We start from the raw sequence: 16,029 nt of genomic DNA on the forward strand, positions 1-16,029 counted from the left end.
GGCCTTGGGCTCCACACCACAGGGGGCCCCCACGAAGCTACATTGTTCAGGCTTTGACTTCAACCCATGGTGATGGGGCTCCAGGCTTCAGACCCATGTCGTGGGGCTTCGGCCTTCCGCTCTGGGCCCTAGTGAGTCTAACGCTGGCCCTCTTTGGTGGCCCCCCTGAAGCCTGCTTATGGCCTTCCCTGGTTAAGAACCATTGCACTAGAGGTGTAACTATGTGTGTGTGGTGGTAGTGGTGGTGGGCTCCATCTCTCTATCATAATTGTTGCTATATCAGTAACTATTGACACACACAGAGATCCTCTGATCACAGAAGAAAACAAACCAACCAACCCTTAAGTACATTTCTGAGTTGTGTACAGATCTATATTTCTTGTGCTTTGTAAAAACAGGGATCAGGGATCAGGCCCTTATTGGTATGTGTGCCCGGCTTCTCTCCGTGCAGTAGCTCCTGGCTGACACAAACTTTCCATTCAAGGAGGCAAAAATGAAGATTTTTTTTATCAAGGCTCTTAGAACAGGAGGTAAATGTGTATAACTCAAAATTGTGTGTATATAAAGTTCCCATTGGCACCTCTGGCATCTTTTCTCCTTGCCCTCCTCTCCCTATTTAGCCTGCAGCCCTGGATCAGCTCTCTCTCTCTCTCACTCTCCATTGCTGAATTACCTGCCTGACTATCCCTGTGTCCCCTTCAGCATTGCTCATCTGCCTCCTTCTCCTTCCCCTTCCCCAACTAGCCAGCCTTTTCTTGACTGCCATCCCATCAATATCCACAGATTCAGAGATTATTAGGCCAGAAGGGACCATTATGATAATCTAATCTGAGCTCCTGCAAAAAATAGGCCATAGAACTTCCCCAAAATAATTCCTAGAGAATGCCTTGATTACTCCTGTGCTCTAAATTCCTTTCTCTCTGCTCTCTTGCCTCAATTGTCTCAGTCATTGACTCTACAGTCAACCTGTGGAACTTGTAGTCAGGGCGTGTTGTGAAGGCCAAAACTATAACTGGGTTCAAAAAAGAATTAGATAAATTCATGGAGGATAGATCCATTAATGGCTATTAGCCAAAGTGATCGGTCACCCATGCTCTGGGTATCCCTAAGCCTCTGACTGCCAGATGCTGGGATTGGATGCCAGGGGATGGATCACCTGATACAGTGCCCCATTCTGTTCATTATCTTTGAAGCATCTGGTATTGGCCACTGTTGGAAGCCAGGATACTGGGTTAGGTGGACCATTGGTCTGACCCAGTATGGCCGTTCTTATGTTCTTATTCTATACTTCTCTTGACTCCTTTGACCCTCTCATTGTAAAGTCTGCCCTACCAAGCCCTGGCTCATCCCCTCCATCCACAGCTTATTTTACTAACTCTGATCATTTCACTGTTACCTTGTCCTCCCACTTCCTTGTGTCTTTGCTGTATCCTTCTGTCTTTCTCTTTGTACAGCACCTAGCACAATGGGGAGGGGAGCTGATTCCTGATTGGAAATTCTAGGCACTACCGTAATATAGATAATAATGTAATAATAATTGGCAAAAGGTGCTTTGCCATTTTGGGAGCTTGTATGGAGCAGCTCCTGTATCAGACAGACAGCACCACAGAGGCAGCAGCTGGGAAAAATCTATGCGCTCCAAATGTAAATGCAGCACAAATCTCTTTCTGAAAAAGCAACACAAAGATTCTCTACACATTAATGAGACAGTCTCAAATGCAAGGTCACAAACCTGCTTAATTTTCCCAGTATATCAAATAAACATTTCCTATTAATCTACATATTTTGGGCCCTCTGTAGAGTGATAGGAGATTTTAAGCCCTTGCAGGTTGGCTTTCTGTTGGAGGAGAGAGAAGTGATGTGGAGTGTGGGTACTTTCTTAGGCCTGGTGTACACTACAGACCTAGGGTGACATAAGGCAGCTTATGTCAACCTAACTCTGTGAACATCTACACTACAACATTGCTCCCACTGATGTAAGTTGCCCACTACACCAGCCTAATAACAGGTTTCAGAGTAGCAGCCGTGTTAGTCTGTATTTGCAAAAAGAAAAGGAGGACTTGTGGCACCTTAGAGACTAACCAATTTATTCCGATGAAGTGAGCTGTAGTTCACGAAAGCTTATGCTCAAATAAATTGGTTAGTCTCTAAGGTGCCACAAGTCCTCCTTTTCTTTCAGCCTAATAATGCCACCTCTGCCAGATGCGTAGCGCTTAGGTGGATGTAGTTAGGGTGATGCAGTGTCCATGTAGTCACTGTGTTACTTACATCGCCTGTTGCCTGTCAGCCCTGCGCAGGGCTCACAGTTGGAACCCCCCTGCCCCAACCTGTCATCTTGGGGGTGGGTGGTTCCATTGTTTTGGTTTTGCATCCCTGCCCAATATGGCTAAAAGCCATTGATGGACCCATCCTGCATGAATGTATCTAGTTCTTTTTTGAACACAATTATAGTTTTGGCTTTCACAATATCCTCTGACAAAGAGTTCCCCAGGTTGACTGTGCGTTGTGTGAAGAAATACTTCCTTTTGTTTGTTTTAAACCTGCTGCCTATTTATTTCATTTTGTGTGCCCTAGTTCTTGTGGTATGAGGAGTAAATAATACTTCCTTATTTACTTTCTCCACACCAGTCATTATTTTATAGACCTTTATCATATCCCCCCCTTAGTCGTCTCTTTTCAAAGCTGAAAAGCCCAGTCTTATTACTTTCTCTTCATATGGAAGATGTTCCATACCCCTAATCATTTTTGTTGCTCTCTGAGCCTTTTCCAATTCCAATATATCTTTTTTGAGATGGGGCAACCAGATCTGCACACAGTATTCAAGATGTGGGCGTAACATGGATTTATATAGATGCAACATGGTATTTTCTGTCTTATTATCTACCCCTTTCCTAACGATTCTCTTTCTTGAGTGGTAACAGCTAATTTAGGCCCCATCATTTTATATGTATAGTTGGGATTATAATTTCCAATTTGCATTATTTTGCATTTATCAACATTGAATTTAATCTGCCATTTTTGTTGCCCAGTCACCCAGTTTTGTGGGACTGACAGCTTGGGGCAGAGGGGCTCCAGCTGTGAGCCTGGCACAGGAGTAAGTGCTCCTGGTGAGGAAACACGCCATTGTGAGAAAGAAGGTAGTGTGGACATGAAAAACTGCAGTATTTACTGTGGTGGCTATATTTTGAGCAAACTTAGGACGACTTAATTTTATAATGTAGACAAGGCCTTAGTGTAACTTGTTTATTTACACTATATATACCAATCCTTGAACAGAGAGGTTATAAACAGCACCCAAGCTTCTTCAGGGATCTCAGCCCAAAAAGCAATGCCCAGTTCCCAGGAAGCAACTCTGCAGGAATTGACTCAAGCTAGAGCAATTAAAGAAAAGAGGAAACTCTCTTGCTGCTTTCAACAGCTTCCCAGCAAAAGTGACATCATCAAAGAAAGAGTAATACAGTGTTCCTTCAAAGACAGCATGCTACTCGTGTAATAAGAAAAATAAGTTGTAAAATTACATGTAACAGGTGACTCCTGCCATAATATATGTAGTTAAGAAAAAGTAAGAAGTGCATTGTTAAAAGAAATCTACCCTAAGCTGACAAATTTATTAACTGATAATATTTCCCCAGAATTTCAGTCACAAAGTCAATATAGCACTGTCTGTCTAGGTACTTATATAGTTCCCATTACCATAGTATGTGAGTGCCTCACAATCTTTAATGTATTTATCTTCACAACACCCATGTGAGGTAGAGAAGTGCATTCCTGGGGAATTGAGGCCTAGAGAGATTAAGGCCCAGGTTCAAAGGTATTTAGGCCCTTAATTTCTGCTGAAATCAATGGAAGTTAGAATCCTAAAGACCTTTGTGGATCTGGGCCTAAGTGACTTACTCAAGCATGGGTGGTGTGTGAAGCCCCACTTTGGGGAGGCTAGACCCTGGCCCCACCCCTCCTGCCCAAGACCCCTCCCCTGGAGCCCCGATCCCCCACCGTGGTCGGAGGAGTCATGGCCCAGCCCTGGAGTGCCAGGCGGCCTGAGTGCTGGATGGTCCCAGCCCCAGAGTGGTGGGTGGCCCCAGTGCCAGGCAGCTCCAGCCCCAACCGGCTGGCCCGAGCACCGGCCCCAGCTGTCCTGAGTCCCAGCTGCTGGCTGGCTCACCTTAGCCCCAGCCCCCGTTCGCTTTGGGGGAGAGGCTAAGCAAGGGTGGGAAGAGGAGCATCCTGGGCTGGGGCCAGGGGGGAAGAGCGGGAAGCAAGAGGGGGCCTCTGGCTGGAGCATGGGGAGTACCGTGCCTGGCTGTCTGGCCTGCGATACCTGTGGCCCATGTACCCCAGTTTCCCCAAGAAGTCTATGGCAGAGCAGAGAATTTAATTCAGGTCTCCCAAATCCCAGCCTAGTATCCTAAACACTAAGCCATCCTTTCTCAATTTTGCCTTGTTTTCCATTAGCTAATGAGTTAACAGCAAAAAACCTGAGCTTGTAAAGCCTGTGTGAGGTACAGAAATTCTGAGAGCTTCCCCTGGCAGCTGGCTGTAGTATGACTAGGCAGTTAATTGTGACTGGCCTACAAATTTGGAAATGCCACGTTCAGTTCCCCATCTGAAGTTACACAAGTATCAACACCAGTAATATCTCTGGATTGCTCTTCCAAGGGTGTAAATGCAGTTCCTATTAAAGTTAATGAGGGAGGACCCCACTTGGCAAAGCACTTCAGTGCATGCTTAACTTTAAGCATGTGCATAAATTCCATTGAAGTAAATAGCACTTTGCTGATTAGGGATGGAGTTAGAAGGTAAGCATGTGTTTCAGTGCTTTGCCAAATCAGGGCTGAAACTACCATTGACTCTGATGTTATCAGGTTCAGACCCTGCGCTGGCTGTCACTAGGCACTCAAGAAGTGTAACTTGCACCCACCCTAAATTGCCCACGAGAAGACTGGAGAGCCCCTGAGGAGTCCTGACGGTGTATGATACAGCAATGTGGTAAGGCATGCTGGAAGAGTGCAGCTCATGAAGGGTAAGGCAAGAATGGTAACAATCCCTTTATCATTTGGTTTAGTAATTTATTTCTTCCATTTCCCTCCTCTCTCTCTTTCTGTGTGTGTCGGGGGAAGGGGGAGGGGAGAGGAAGGGATGTTAGTTTTGCCAGCTGCAAATGTGCACCAATTCTAATTGTCTAGTTGTTATTGCAGGCTCTGCTTTCATGTGACAGCTTAAAAAAAGTGACTTGAATGCTCTCCTTCTTGTCCTCCTTGCCTTCTCCTCTGTCATCTGATCCACCCCTTATGAGCTCTCTCCAGCAAAGTTTGCCTTTCTTGCACGATCAGAACTGAAAATAATTTATTGCCACAACACTTACTTCCATCGTTGACTGAGCGCGTTTAATCATGTGGTGGTCTTTGCTCTGCAGTTTCCTCCCCATTCCGCCATATATTCTGCTGATCCAGGGTGCTCTGTTTCCTGTAAAAGAAGAAAACAAGAGAAAATCATTGCTTAAATGCTGTCAAACAAATGCCATGTGTATTAAAAATCAAAACATTTCTGAGATGCTCAACTGCAAGCTTTAATAGGGCTAAGTGAAAATGTGTACCTCTAAGAACAAAGAATGCAGGCCATACTTATGAAAAGGGGGACTCTATCCTGGGAAGCAGCGACTCCAAAAAAGAGTTGGCGGTCATGGTGGATAATCAGCTGAACACAAGTTCCCACTGTGATGTTGTGGCCAAAAGAGCTAGTGAGATCCTTGGATGCATAAACAGGGGAATCTTGAGTAGGAGTAGACAGGTTATTTTACCTCTGTATTTGGCACTGGTACTGCTGAATAGTGTGCCCTGTACTGGTTTCCACAATTCAAGAAGGATGTTGATAAATTGGAGAGGGTTCAGAGAGGAGACATGAGAATGATTTAAAGATTAGAAAATCTGCTTTATGGTGATAGACTTAAGGCGCTCAATCTATTTAGTTTAAGAAAGAGAAGGTTAAGAGGTGACTTGCTTGCAGTCTATAATTATATAAAAGGGGAACAAATATTTAATAATGGGCTGTTCAGTCTAGCCGACAAAGGTATAACACGATCCAATGGCTGGAATTTGAAGCTAGATAAATTCAGACTGGAAATGAAGCATAAATTTGTAACAGTGAGATTAACTAACCATTGGAACAATTTACCAAGGGTTGTGGTGGATTCTCCATCACTGGCAATTTTTATATCAAGATTAGATGTGGGCTTTGTTTATTTTTTAGGTATATGCTCTAGTTCAAAAGGACGTATTTTGGGGAAATTCTATGGCCTGTGTTATATAGGAGGTCAGACTATATGATCACAATGGTCCCTTCTGGCCTTGGAATCTATGAATCTTTGAAAGCTTGAAAACGTGTATCAAATGTATCCTAGTTCAGGTTCTTATCTCATTTGATACATCACTCAAAGCCTCTAAATACAGTAGAATCCCCATGCTCTGAACCTCCCTGTTGAACAAACTGCCAGCCTTTTCCCCTGTTCCGCTGACTGCCTTCCCACTGATTGTCTGATTATGTTTGGTATTGTAAACTCTAAGCATGTTCCTGATTAATAATAAATTAATACAGAGATCACCCTTACAAACTGGATAATCAGGAGTTGACTACCTTGGCATAATTTATTGATTTAGATCAGCTTAGCTTAATCAGAATTTCTTCTCAGAAATGTATTTCAGCATTTTCTTTAGCTGGCATAAGAAGGGCTGATGCAGATCTCTTATTCTAGGAAACTGCCTTGAGCAAATGTACTTGATGTCACAGGAAAAGAGACTCAGATGTGTACAGTTTTCTGTCTGCATCTAGCATTTGCATAGGCTGCAAAGACAGGCATGTAAATAAAGGTTATTTATGTGGTGGGGAAATAATACAAGTGCTGGGATCGTAAAGAGGGAAGGCAAATATATTAAGCCACCTGCTGCTTGTGGCTTTCTGGTTTGCTAGTCAAGTGAACAGGATGTGTTTGTCCACTGTTGCCTTACTGTTAGTACGTTCTTTGGGCCACGTTGTGCTCTTCTGGGAATTCCGTTGACTGAGTCTCATTTCTAGTGATGACCAAGTAGCACAAGGGCAGTACAATTTATCTGGCCCTGTGAATAGGCCAAGTAAATTGCCTGTCCACAGGGGAGCGCTAGGCAGGAGACTGGGAGGGATGAAATCCTCCTGCAGTGTGGGGGGCTGGGCACAGGACACCTGTGCAATCTCTGCATAGCCCTGATGTGTAGCTTGTGGCCTCTGCAGCCGTGCTGGGAAGGCTGCCCCTGCGCTAGGTTGCACGGCATACTCAGGCACACAGCCCATCCGCATGGCCTCACAGCTCCCTGGATGTGGAGCTTCCTGTGGCCCCACTCCGCAGCCTGGCTTTGTGAATGTGCACAGCCAACAGAACATGCTCCCTGTTGTGGCCCACTGAGTTAATGTGGTCACTGTTCAGTGCACAAGTACAAATAAACAAACACGGCTAGGCTTTTCCTGGGCTTAAAAATACCCCCCCACACACACACACATTTTTAACAAAGCTCATTCACAAAAAAAATCTGGGATGAAATCCTGATCCCCTTAAAGTCCCTGGCTTCAGCAGAGGCAGGATTTCACCCCCAGCGTCTTCAGACTTGTGCAGGGTTATGCAGATAACCTGTGTGTATTTTTTGCAGAATCTCCATTCTGTTCTATTCAGGTTTATATACCTATCCCCATGGTATTGGTGTAATTAATGATCATACAATGGATGAATTAAAAATAACAGTGATTCTGACTAGCGGATGAGTGTTCCATCCCATGTAAATAGTCACAAAAGCTGGGTGGGGGAGAAATCTCTAGCTTGCTTAGGCTCAAAATCTGCGGGGCTTGGTGCGACCCCAGCTGCTTCTGGACCCAGGGGGAGCCGCGGTTGCCAAGAGCACTTTATATCGTTTATGCTCGGGGAGAAGATTATAGCCTTGTCCTATGGATGGGGACCTTGCTGCAGTTACCCATGCTGATCTCCCCATAAGACTGGATTATTACAGTGTATTCTGTGTGGCGATTCTGCCTATAAACATGTGGCAAATTGCAGTAAGTGCAGAGCTCTGTGGCCCACTTATTAAGCAACATTTCATATAGGCAGCATATCACAGCAGTGCTTCATGATCTGGACTAGCTGCCAATTGATTCTGGGGCACAATTTAAGGTGGTATTATTAACTTATAAAAGCCACAAATGGTTTGGGTTCTGGCTTCATAAGAGCTCATCATGTCTCTCGACCACTGTGACTTGAGGGTAATTGTGATCAGCAGAGATGTTCAAGCGGACAGCCCCCTAGTTTAAAAAGACTGTCAGCAGGGCTCCTCTGCTCCAGAACTTGCTTCCTGTTCGGTCCAAGATTTGCAATGGTAGTGGCTGCTATGTGCTCGGAGCTTTCAAGGAAGGCAGTTCATGCTCCAAGGACCTCAGAATCTAAGGACAGACAAACAAGAAGACAAAGGTTAGAGGAAGGGTGTCAAGGTTCCTTCCTCACTGTGAACTCGAGGGTACAGATGTGGGGACCTGCATGAAAACCCCCCTAAGCTTATTTTTACCAGCCTAGGTTAAAACTTCCCCAAGGTACAAACTATTTTACCTTTTGTCCCTCAACCTTATTGCTGCCACCACCAAGCGTCTAACAAAAATAGCCCACTTGGAAACGTCTTTCCCCCCCCAATGCCCCCAAGCCCTACATCCCCTTTCCTGGGGAAGGCTTGATAAAAATCCTCACCAATTTGCATAGGTGAACACAGACCCAAACCCTTGGATCTTAAAAACACTGAAAAAACAATCAGGTTCTTAAAAGAAGAATTTTAATTAAAGAAAAAGAAAAAGAATCACCTCTGTAAAATCAGGATGGTAAATACCTTACAAGGTAGTCAGATTCAAAACATAGAGAATCCCTCTAGGCAAAACCTTAAGTTACAAAAAGACACAAAAACAGGAATATCTATTCCATTCAGCGCAACTTATTTTATCAGCCATTTAAACAAAACAGGATCTAACACATATCTAACTAGATTGCTTATTAACCCTTTACAGGAGTTCTGACCTGCATTCCTGCTCTGGTCCCGGCAAAAGAAACACACCGACAGAACCCTTTGTGTTTCCCCCCCTCCAGCTTTGAAAGTATCTTGTCTCCTCATTGGTCATTTTGGTCAGGTGCCAGCGAGGTTATCCTACCTTCTTAACCCTTTACAGGTGAAAGGGTTTTTCCTCTGGCCAGGAGGGATTTAAAGGTGTTTACCCTTCCCTTTATATTTATGACAAAGGGGAACAACCACAGACGAATTACATGCAAGCCAGTGGTGTGATGTTGCAGTGTACTTAGAATGACTGGTTCATTTTTCCGGCCACTCTTACTCATGCTGTGTAGTATCTTACTCTGTGAGTAGTTCTGTTGAAACCAGTGGAACTACTCATGGAGGAAGGCACAACTCAGCGTAAGTGTGGCAAAATAAGGTCCAATGAGATTTCACTTGTTGCTTTGCAAAGCTCTTCAAGAGTCAGAGCATGACAAATATGGTGTCCTCCAAATCTCCATACAGGGTATTCTTCTATAAAGATATAAGACCAGATCTTTGGCAACAGCCACTAGTACAGCACAATTTAGGAGGTACAAAGGTGGCACTAAGATGCCTTTGTGCTTTTTCCATCCTGGGCTGGCTGTGCACTGCTCTGATTTCTTTGGGGCTGCTCTATCTTTTGCCATCTGCCAAGAGCTGTGACGGGGGCCAATATTTCAGCTGGCAATCAGAAGATTGCCAGGAAGCACAGGGTATACCCCTACCACAGTAGCCACAAAGGGGATGGCGTAAGAGCTGCTATGGGAGGATCCCCCTATGCAGGGGGGCAGAGGCGACCCGTGCCTGCCGATAGTGGGGGGGGGGGGTCAGAGTGAGGGCAACTGGCTTCAGCAGTGTTATTGAGCATGCTCAGTACAAGCCAAGCAGCAAATCGGGGAGAGGGAGAAGGGCGATCCTGCTCCCCCCACCCATGTCCCCTCTGCTGTGGGGGATTCTTCCTTGTCTGGGTATATCAGCCTAAGGACCAATATCCGCTGATGATGGCAGTATAAATAACTACCTCTCTCTCCCAAAATTGACTCCTCCTTTTAAAACAGTAACAGGAAGGAGCTGATGCCTAAAGAATAGGCGGAATCACTAAAGGTATCAACAAGCAAACAAAATATCATGTTGCCTCTATATGAATCCATGGTATGCCCACATCTTGAATACTGTGCGCAGATTTGGTCACCCCATCTCAAAGAAGATGTACTGGAACTGGAAAAGGTACAGCAAAGGGCAACAAAAATACACAGGAGTATGGAACGGCTTCCATATGAGGACAGATTAATAAAACTGGGACTTTTCAGCTTGGAAAAAAGACGACTAAGGGGGGATGATAGAGGTCTATAAAATCATGAGTGCTTTGGAGAAAATAAATAAGGAAGTATTATTTAAGAACATAAGAAAGGACAGACTGGGTCAGACCAAGGGTCCATCCAGCCCAGTATCCTGTCTACCGACAGTGGCCAATGCCAGGTGCCCCAGAGGGAGTGAACCTAACAGGTAATGATCTAGTGATTTCTCTCCTGCCATCCATCTCCACCCTCTGACAAACAGAGGCTAGGGATATCATTCCTTACCCATCCTGGCTAATCACCATTAATGGACTTAACCTCAATGAATTTATCCAGTTCTCTTTTAAACACTGTTATAGACCTAGCCTTCACAACCTCCTCAGGCAAGGAGTTCCACAGTTCACTGTGCACTGAGTGAAGAAGAACTTCCTTTTATTTGTTTTAAACCTGCTACCCATTAATTTCATTTTGTGGCCCCTAGTTCTTATATTATGGGAACAAGTAAATAACTTTTCCTTATTCACTTTCTCCACACCACTCATGATTTTATATACACCTCTATCATATCCCCCCTTAGTCTCCTCTTTTCCAAGCTGAAAAGTTCTAGCCTCTTTAATCTCTCCTCATATGGAACCCGTTCCAAACCCCTAATCATTTTAGTTGCCCTTTTCTGAACCTTTTCTAATGCCAGTATATCTTTTTTGAGATGAGGGGACCACATCTATACGCAGTATTCAAGATGTGGGCGTACCATGGATTTCTATAAGGACAATAAGATATTCTCCGTCTTATTCTCTATCCCTTTTTAAATGATTCCTAACATCCCGTTTGCTTTTTTGACTGCCGCTGCACACTGTGTGGACGTCTTCAGAGAACTATCCATGATGACTCCAAGATCTTTCTCCTGATTGGTTGTAGCTAAATTGGCCCCCATCATATTGTATGTATATTTGGGGTTATTTTTTCCAAAGTGCATTATTTTACATTTATCCACATTAAATTTCATTTGCCATTTTGTTGCCCAATCACTTAGTTTTGTGAGATCTTTTTGAAGTTCTTCACAGTCTGCTTTGGTCTTAACTATCTTGAGCAGTTTAGTATCATCTGCAAACTTTGCCACCTCACTGTTTACCCCTTTCTCCAGAACATTTATGAATAAGTTGAATAGGATTGGTCCTAGGACTGACCCTTGGGGAACACCACTAGTTACTCCTCTCCATTCTGAAAATTTACCATTTATTCCTATCCTTTGTTCCCTGTCTTTTAACCAGTTCTCAGTCCATGAAAGGATCTTCCCTCTTATCCCATGACAACTTAATTTACATAAGAGCCTTTGGTGTGGGACCTTGTCAAAGGCTTTCTGGAAATCTAACTACACTATGTCCACTGGATCCCCCTTGTCCACATGTTTGTTGACCCCCCCAAAGAACTCTAATAGATTAGTAAGACATGATCTCCCTTTACAGAAACCATGCTGACTTTTGCACAACAATTTATGTTCTTCTCTATCTCTGACAATTTTATTCTTTACTATTGTTTCAACTAATTTGCTCATAACTCCTCATAGCACAAGAACTTGGGGGTCACCACGTGAAATTAATAGGCAGCAGGTTTAAAACAAACAAAATGAAGTATTTCTTCACACAATGCACAGTCAACCTGTGTAACTCGTTGCCAGAGGATGTTGTGAAGGCCAAGACTATAACAGGGTTGAAAAAAGAACTAGATAAATTCATGGAGGATAGATCCATCAGTGGCTATTAGCCAAGATGGGCAGGGATGGTGTCCCGAGCCTCTGTTTGCCAGAAGCTGGGAGTGGGCGACAGGGGATGGATCACTTGATGATTACCTGTTCTGTTCTTTCCCTCTGGGGCATTACCTGTTCTGTTCTTTCCCTCGGCAGACAGGATGCTGGGCTAGATGGACCTTTCGTCTGATCCAGTATGGCCATTCTTATATTCTTATGTAAGCCATTCATTTTTGGAGAAAATGTCCAGTATCAAAATGGCTGATGTGTTGGTTTGGTACTATGGTACTAAGAACTCATCTGCAAGGCTCCAGTTTGCTTTGCTTTGTGCTGTCCATTGCGGCTGGTACTGAAAGTATAACTCTGCTGTAGCTGTAGTTCACAGTCTTTTCAAAGGTTCTGCAAGAGTGGGATTTCTACACTGTTAAGCATCATCTGACACAGTCTCCACAAACTGCAAAGTCAACACATTTAATGGCAAAGAGTCCTGTGGCACCTTATAGACTAACAGACATATTGGAGCATAAGCTTTCGTGGGTGAATACCCACTTCTTCAGATGCATGTAGTGGAAATTTCCAGAGGCAGGTATAAATATGCAAGCATGAATCAGGCTAGGGATAACGAGGTTAGTTCAATCAGGGAGGATGAGGCCCTCTTCTAGCAGCTGAGGTGTGAACACCAAGGGAGGAGAAACTGCTTTTGCAGTTGGCTAGCCATTCACAGTCTTTGTTTAATCCTCAGCTGATGGTGTCAAATTTGCAAATGAACTGAAGCTCAGCAGTTTCTCTTTGAAGTCTGGTCCTGAAGTTTTTTTGCTGCAGGATGGCTATCTTTAAATCTGCTATTGTGTGTCCAGGGAGTGTTCTCTTACAGGTTTTTGTATGTTGTCATTCCTAATATCTGATTGAATACAAGCGGTCAGGAACAGTATCCCTGATGATGCCACAGCACAACTGGTTACTGAGCTCTGTGACTTTATCCTCATGCACGATTATTTCAAATTTGGTGACAATATGTACCTCCAGACCCATGGCACTGCTATGGGCACCCGCATGGCCCCACAATATGCCAACATTTTTATGGCTGACCTGGAACAATGCTTCCTCAGCTCTCGTCCCCTAACGCCCCTTCTCTACCTACACTACATTGATGACATCTTCATCATCTGGACCCATGGGAAGGAAACCCTGGAAGAATTCCACCACGATTTCAATAGCTTCCACCCCACCATCAACCTCAGCCTGGACCAATCTACACAGGAGGTCCACTTCCTAGACACCACGGTGCAATTAAGTGATGGTCACATTAACACCACCCTATACTAAAAACCCATTAACCGCTATGCCTACCTTCATGCCTCCAGCTTCCATCCCGGACACACCACACGATCCACTGTCTACAGCCAAGTGCTGAGGTACAACCACATTTGCTCCAACCCCTCAGACAGAGACCAACCCTACAAGATCTTCACCAAGCATTCTCAAAACTACAATACCCACATGAGGAAATAAGGAAACAGATCAACAGAGCCAGATGTGTACCCAGAAGCCTCCTGCTGCAAGACAAACCCAAGAAATAAACCAACAGAACGCCACTGGCCATCACATACAGTCCTCAGCTAAAACCTTTCCAATGCATCATCAGTGAACTACAACCCATCCTGGACAATGATCCCTCACTTTCACAGGCCTTGGGAGGCAGGCCAGTCCTCGCGCACAGACAGCCTGCCAACCTGAAGCATATTCTCACCAGCAACTACACACCGCACCATACTAACTCTAACTCAGGAACCAATCCCTGCAACAAACTTCGCTGCCAACTCTGCCCACATATCTACACCAGCGACACCATCACAGGACCTAACCAGATCAGCCACACCATCACTGGTTCATTCATCTGTACGTCCACCAATGTAATATATGCCATCATGTGCCAGCAATGCCCCTCTGCTATGTACATTGGCTGGACAGTCCCTACGTAAAAGGATAAATGGACACAAATCAGATATTAGGAATGGCAATATACAAAAACCTGTAGGAGAACACTTCAACCTCCCTGGACACACAATAGCAGATTTAAAGGTAGCCATCCTGCAGCAAAAAACTTCAGGACCAGACTTCAAAGAGAAACTGCTGAGCTTCAGTTCATTTGCAAATTTGACACCATCAGCTGAGGATTAAACAAAGACTGTGAATGGCTAGCCAACTGCAAAAGCAGTTTCTCCTCCCTTGGTGTTCACACCTTATCTGCTAGAAGAGGGCCTCATCCTCCCTGATTGAACTGACCTCGTTATCCCTAGCCTGATTCATGCTTGCATATTTATACCTGCCTCTGGAAATTTCCACTACATGCGTCCGACGAAGTGGGTATTCACCCACAAAAGCTTATGCTCCAATACGTCTGTTAGTCTATAAGGTGCCACAGGACTCTTTGCCGCTTTTACAGATCCAGACTAACATGGCTACCCCTCTGATACTTAACACATTTAATGTTATAGGACAAATTCTTCTCTTAGTTGCACTGATACATCTATGTTACTTTCAATGGGAATGCATCAGTATAACTAAGGGGAGAATTTGGCTAACTTGAGTAACCATGTGTTTGTATGTGCTGTGATACCAACACTTCTAGGGTCATATGAAACATTTAGATTGTAACCTCTTTGGGGCAGTGTCACAGGCTGGCTGCCTTTTGAGGCAAATCAGGCTCAGCTCAGTCTGTGACCTAGCAGCTAGCTCCCAGCGATCCAAGCTTTGAAAGGGTTAGGAAAAAACTATACAAAGTGGTGAACTCAGTTGGTGGGGGGGAGTCTGAAGACTCTCCTGCAGGTAGGAGAACCCACAGGGAGCAGGGTCAGACTTCTGTGGGTGGGAGCCCTGAGATAGGGCTTAAACTGTCAGGAAGTCATGTAAGAGGCCCCCCAGGGAGCAGCACAGGCTCTTGTGGGGGAAGTCCTGAGGTAGGGCTGACAAAGGGCAGGGAGATCCCATGGGAAGCTGCCAGAGTCCCTGCAGAAGGGAGGCAGTGAGGGAAAAGACAAAAAGCAACAAAGGAAGAATGCTGCAGGAGCAAGTTAGGCTCCTGCGGGGGAGGCTCTGAGGTGGGGTGAGTAAAAGCACTTCCATAGAGCCCGAAAGCAGTATAATTATTATTTAAATGTTTAGCTTGGATTTTCAATTGGACCTTTTTGTTACCCTGGAAGGAGCCTGAACTGGATGTGATTTGGCTGGAGGACTGAGCCACAGAAGCCCTGGTGAGAGGCAGATGGACATTAGGAGGCACGAGAGATGAGAACCCCTAGCAGCGTCTCACCCTGACATAAGGGGGTGCTATGGATGGTAAGTACACTACCTTACAGGCAGCTACTATGGGCTAGAGTCAGAGCTGGTGTAAATCAAAATAGCTCCATTAAAGTCAATGGGGATAAACCACTTTATGGCAGTTCAGAATCTGGATCTATGCCTTTCATTATCTTCTAGGAAGCATGCAGATCATTGCTGAGTGCTATAAAATGAGAACTGAATATTAAAAGAATTATCACCAATGCAAAGTGGGTATTTGAAATAACCCAGCAGTACAGAATTGCTACCAACTTTGGGCTATTTTATTTTCAAATCCACCAATATCTATGAAGATGAATTTTATTATATTTCTATTTTCAGATGTATTATCATCATCATTGTTTCGCATTCTAGGTTTACACAGTGCTTTAAGTCACTTCAAGTATGCACATCAAAAGCTGGAAAATAAAAAGTTTCCCCAAATAATTTACATGAGAATTTGGGGATTACACGGGAACATGCCAGATCTGAGCTGTGGTCCATCTTATTCAATAGCTTGTCTCTGAGAGTGGCTAGTACCAGATGCTTAAGAGGAAGGTCACTTTTCCCTTTCCAG

At 44.5% G+C, this 16,029-nt stretch overlaps 1 long non-coding RNA gene across 1 annotated transcript in view; it reads left to right on the plus strand.

Annotated features, from left to right (window-relative positions):
- LOC141992348 (uncharacterized) overlaps positions 1–15,464 on the plus strand; it is a 37,503-nt gene extending 22,039 nt beyond the window's left edge. Inside the window, exon 3 of the long non-coding RNA XR_012640581.1 lies at positions 15,335–15,464. This is a non-coding gene — a long non-coding RNA (uncharacterized LOC141992348). The remainder of the gene's footprint in view (positions 1–15,334) is intronic.
- Positions 15,465–16,029: the final 565 nt, after the last annotated feature.

This window comes from Natator depressus, chromosome 1, assembly GCF_965152275.1.
Source record: "Natator depressus isolate rNatDep1 chromosome 1, rNatDep2.hap1, whole genome shotgun sequence".
In the NCBI taxonomy this organism is placed as follows: domain Eukaryota; kingdom Metazoa; phylum Chordata; order Testudines; family Cheloniidae; genus Natator; species Natator depressus.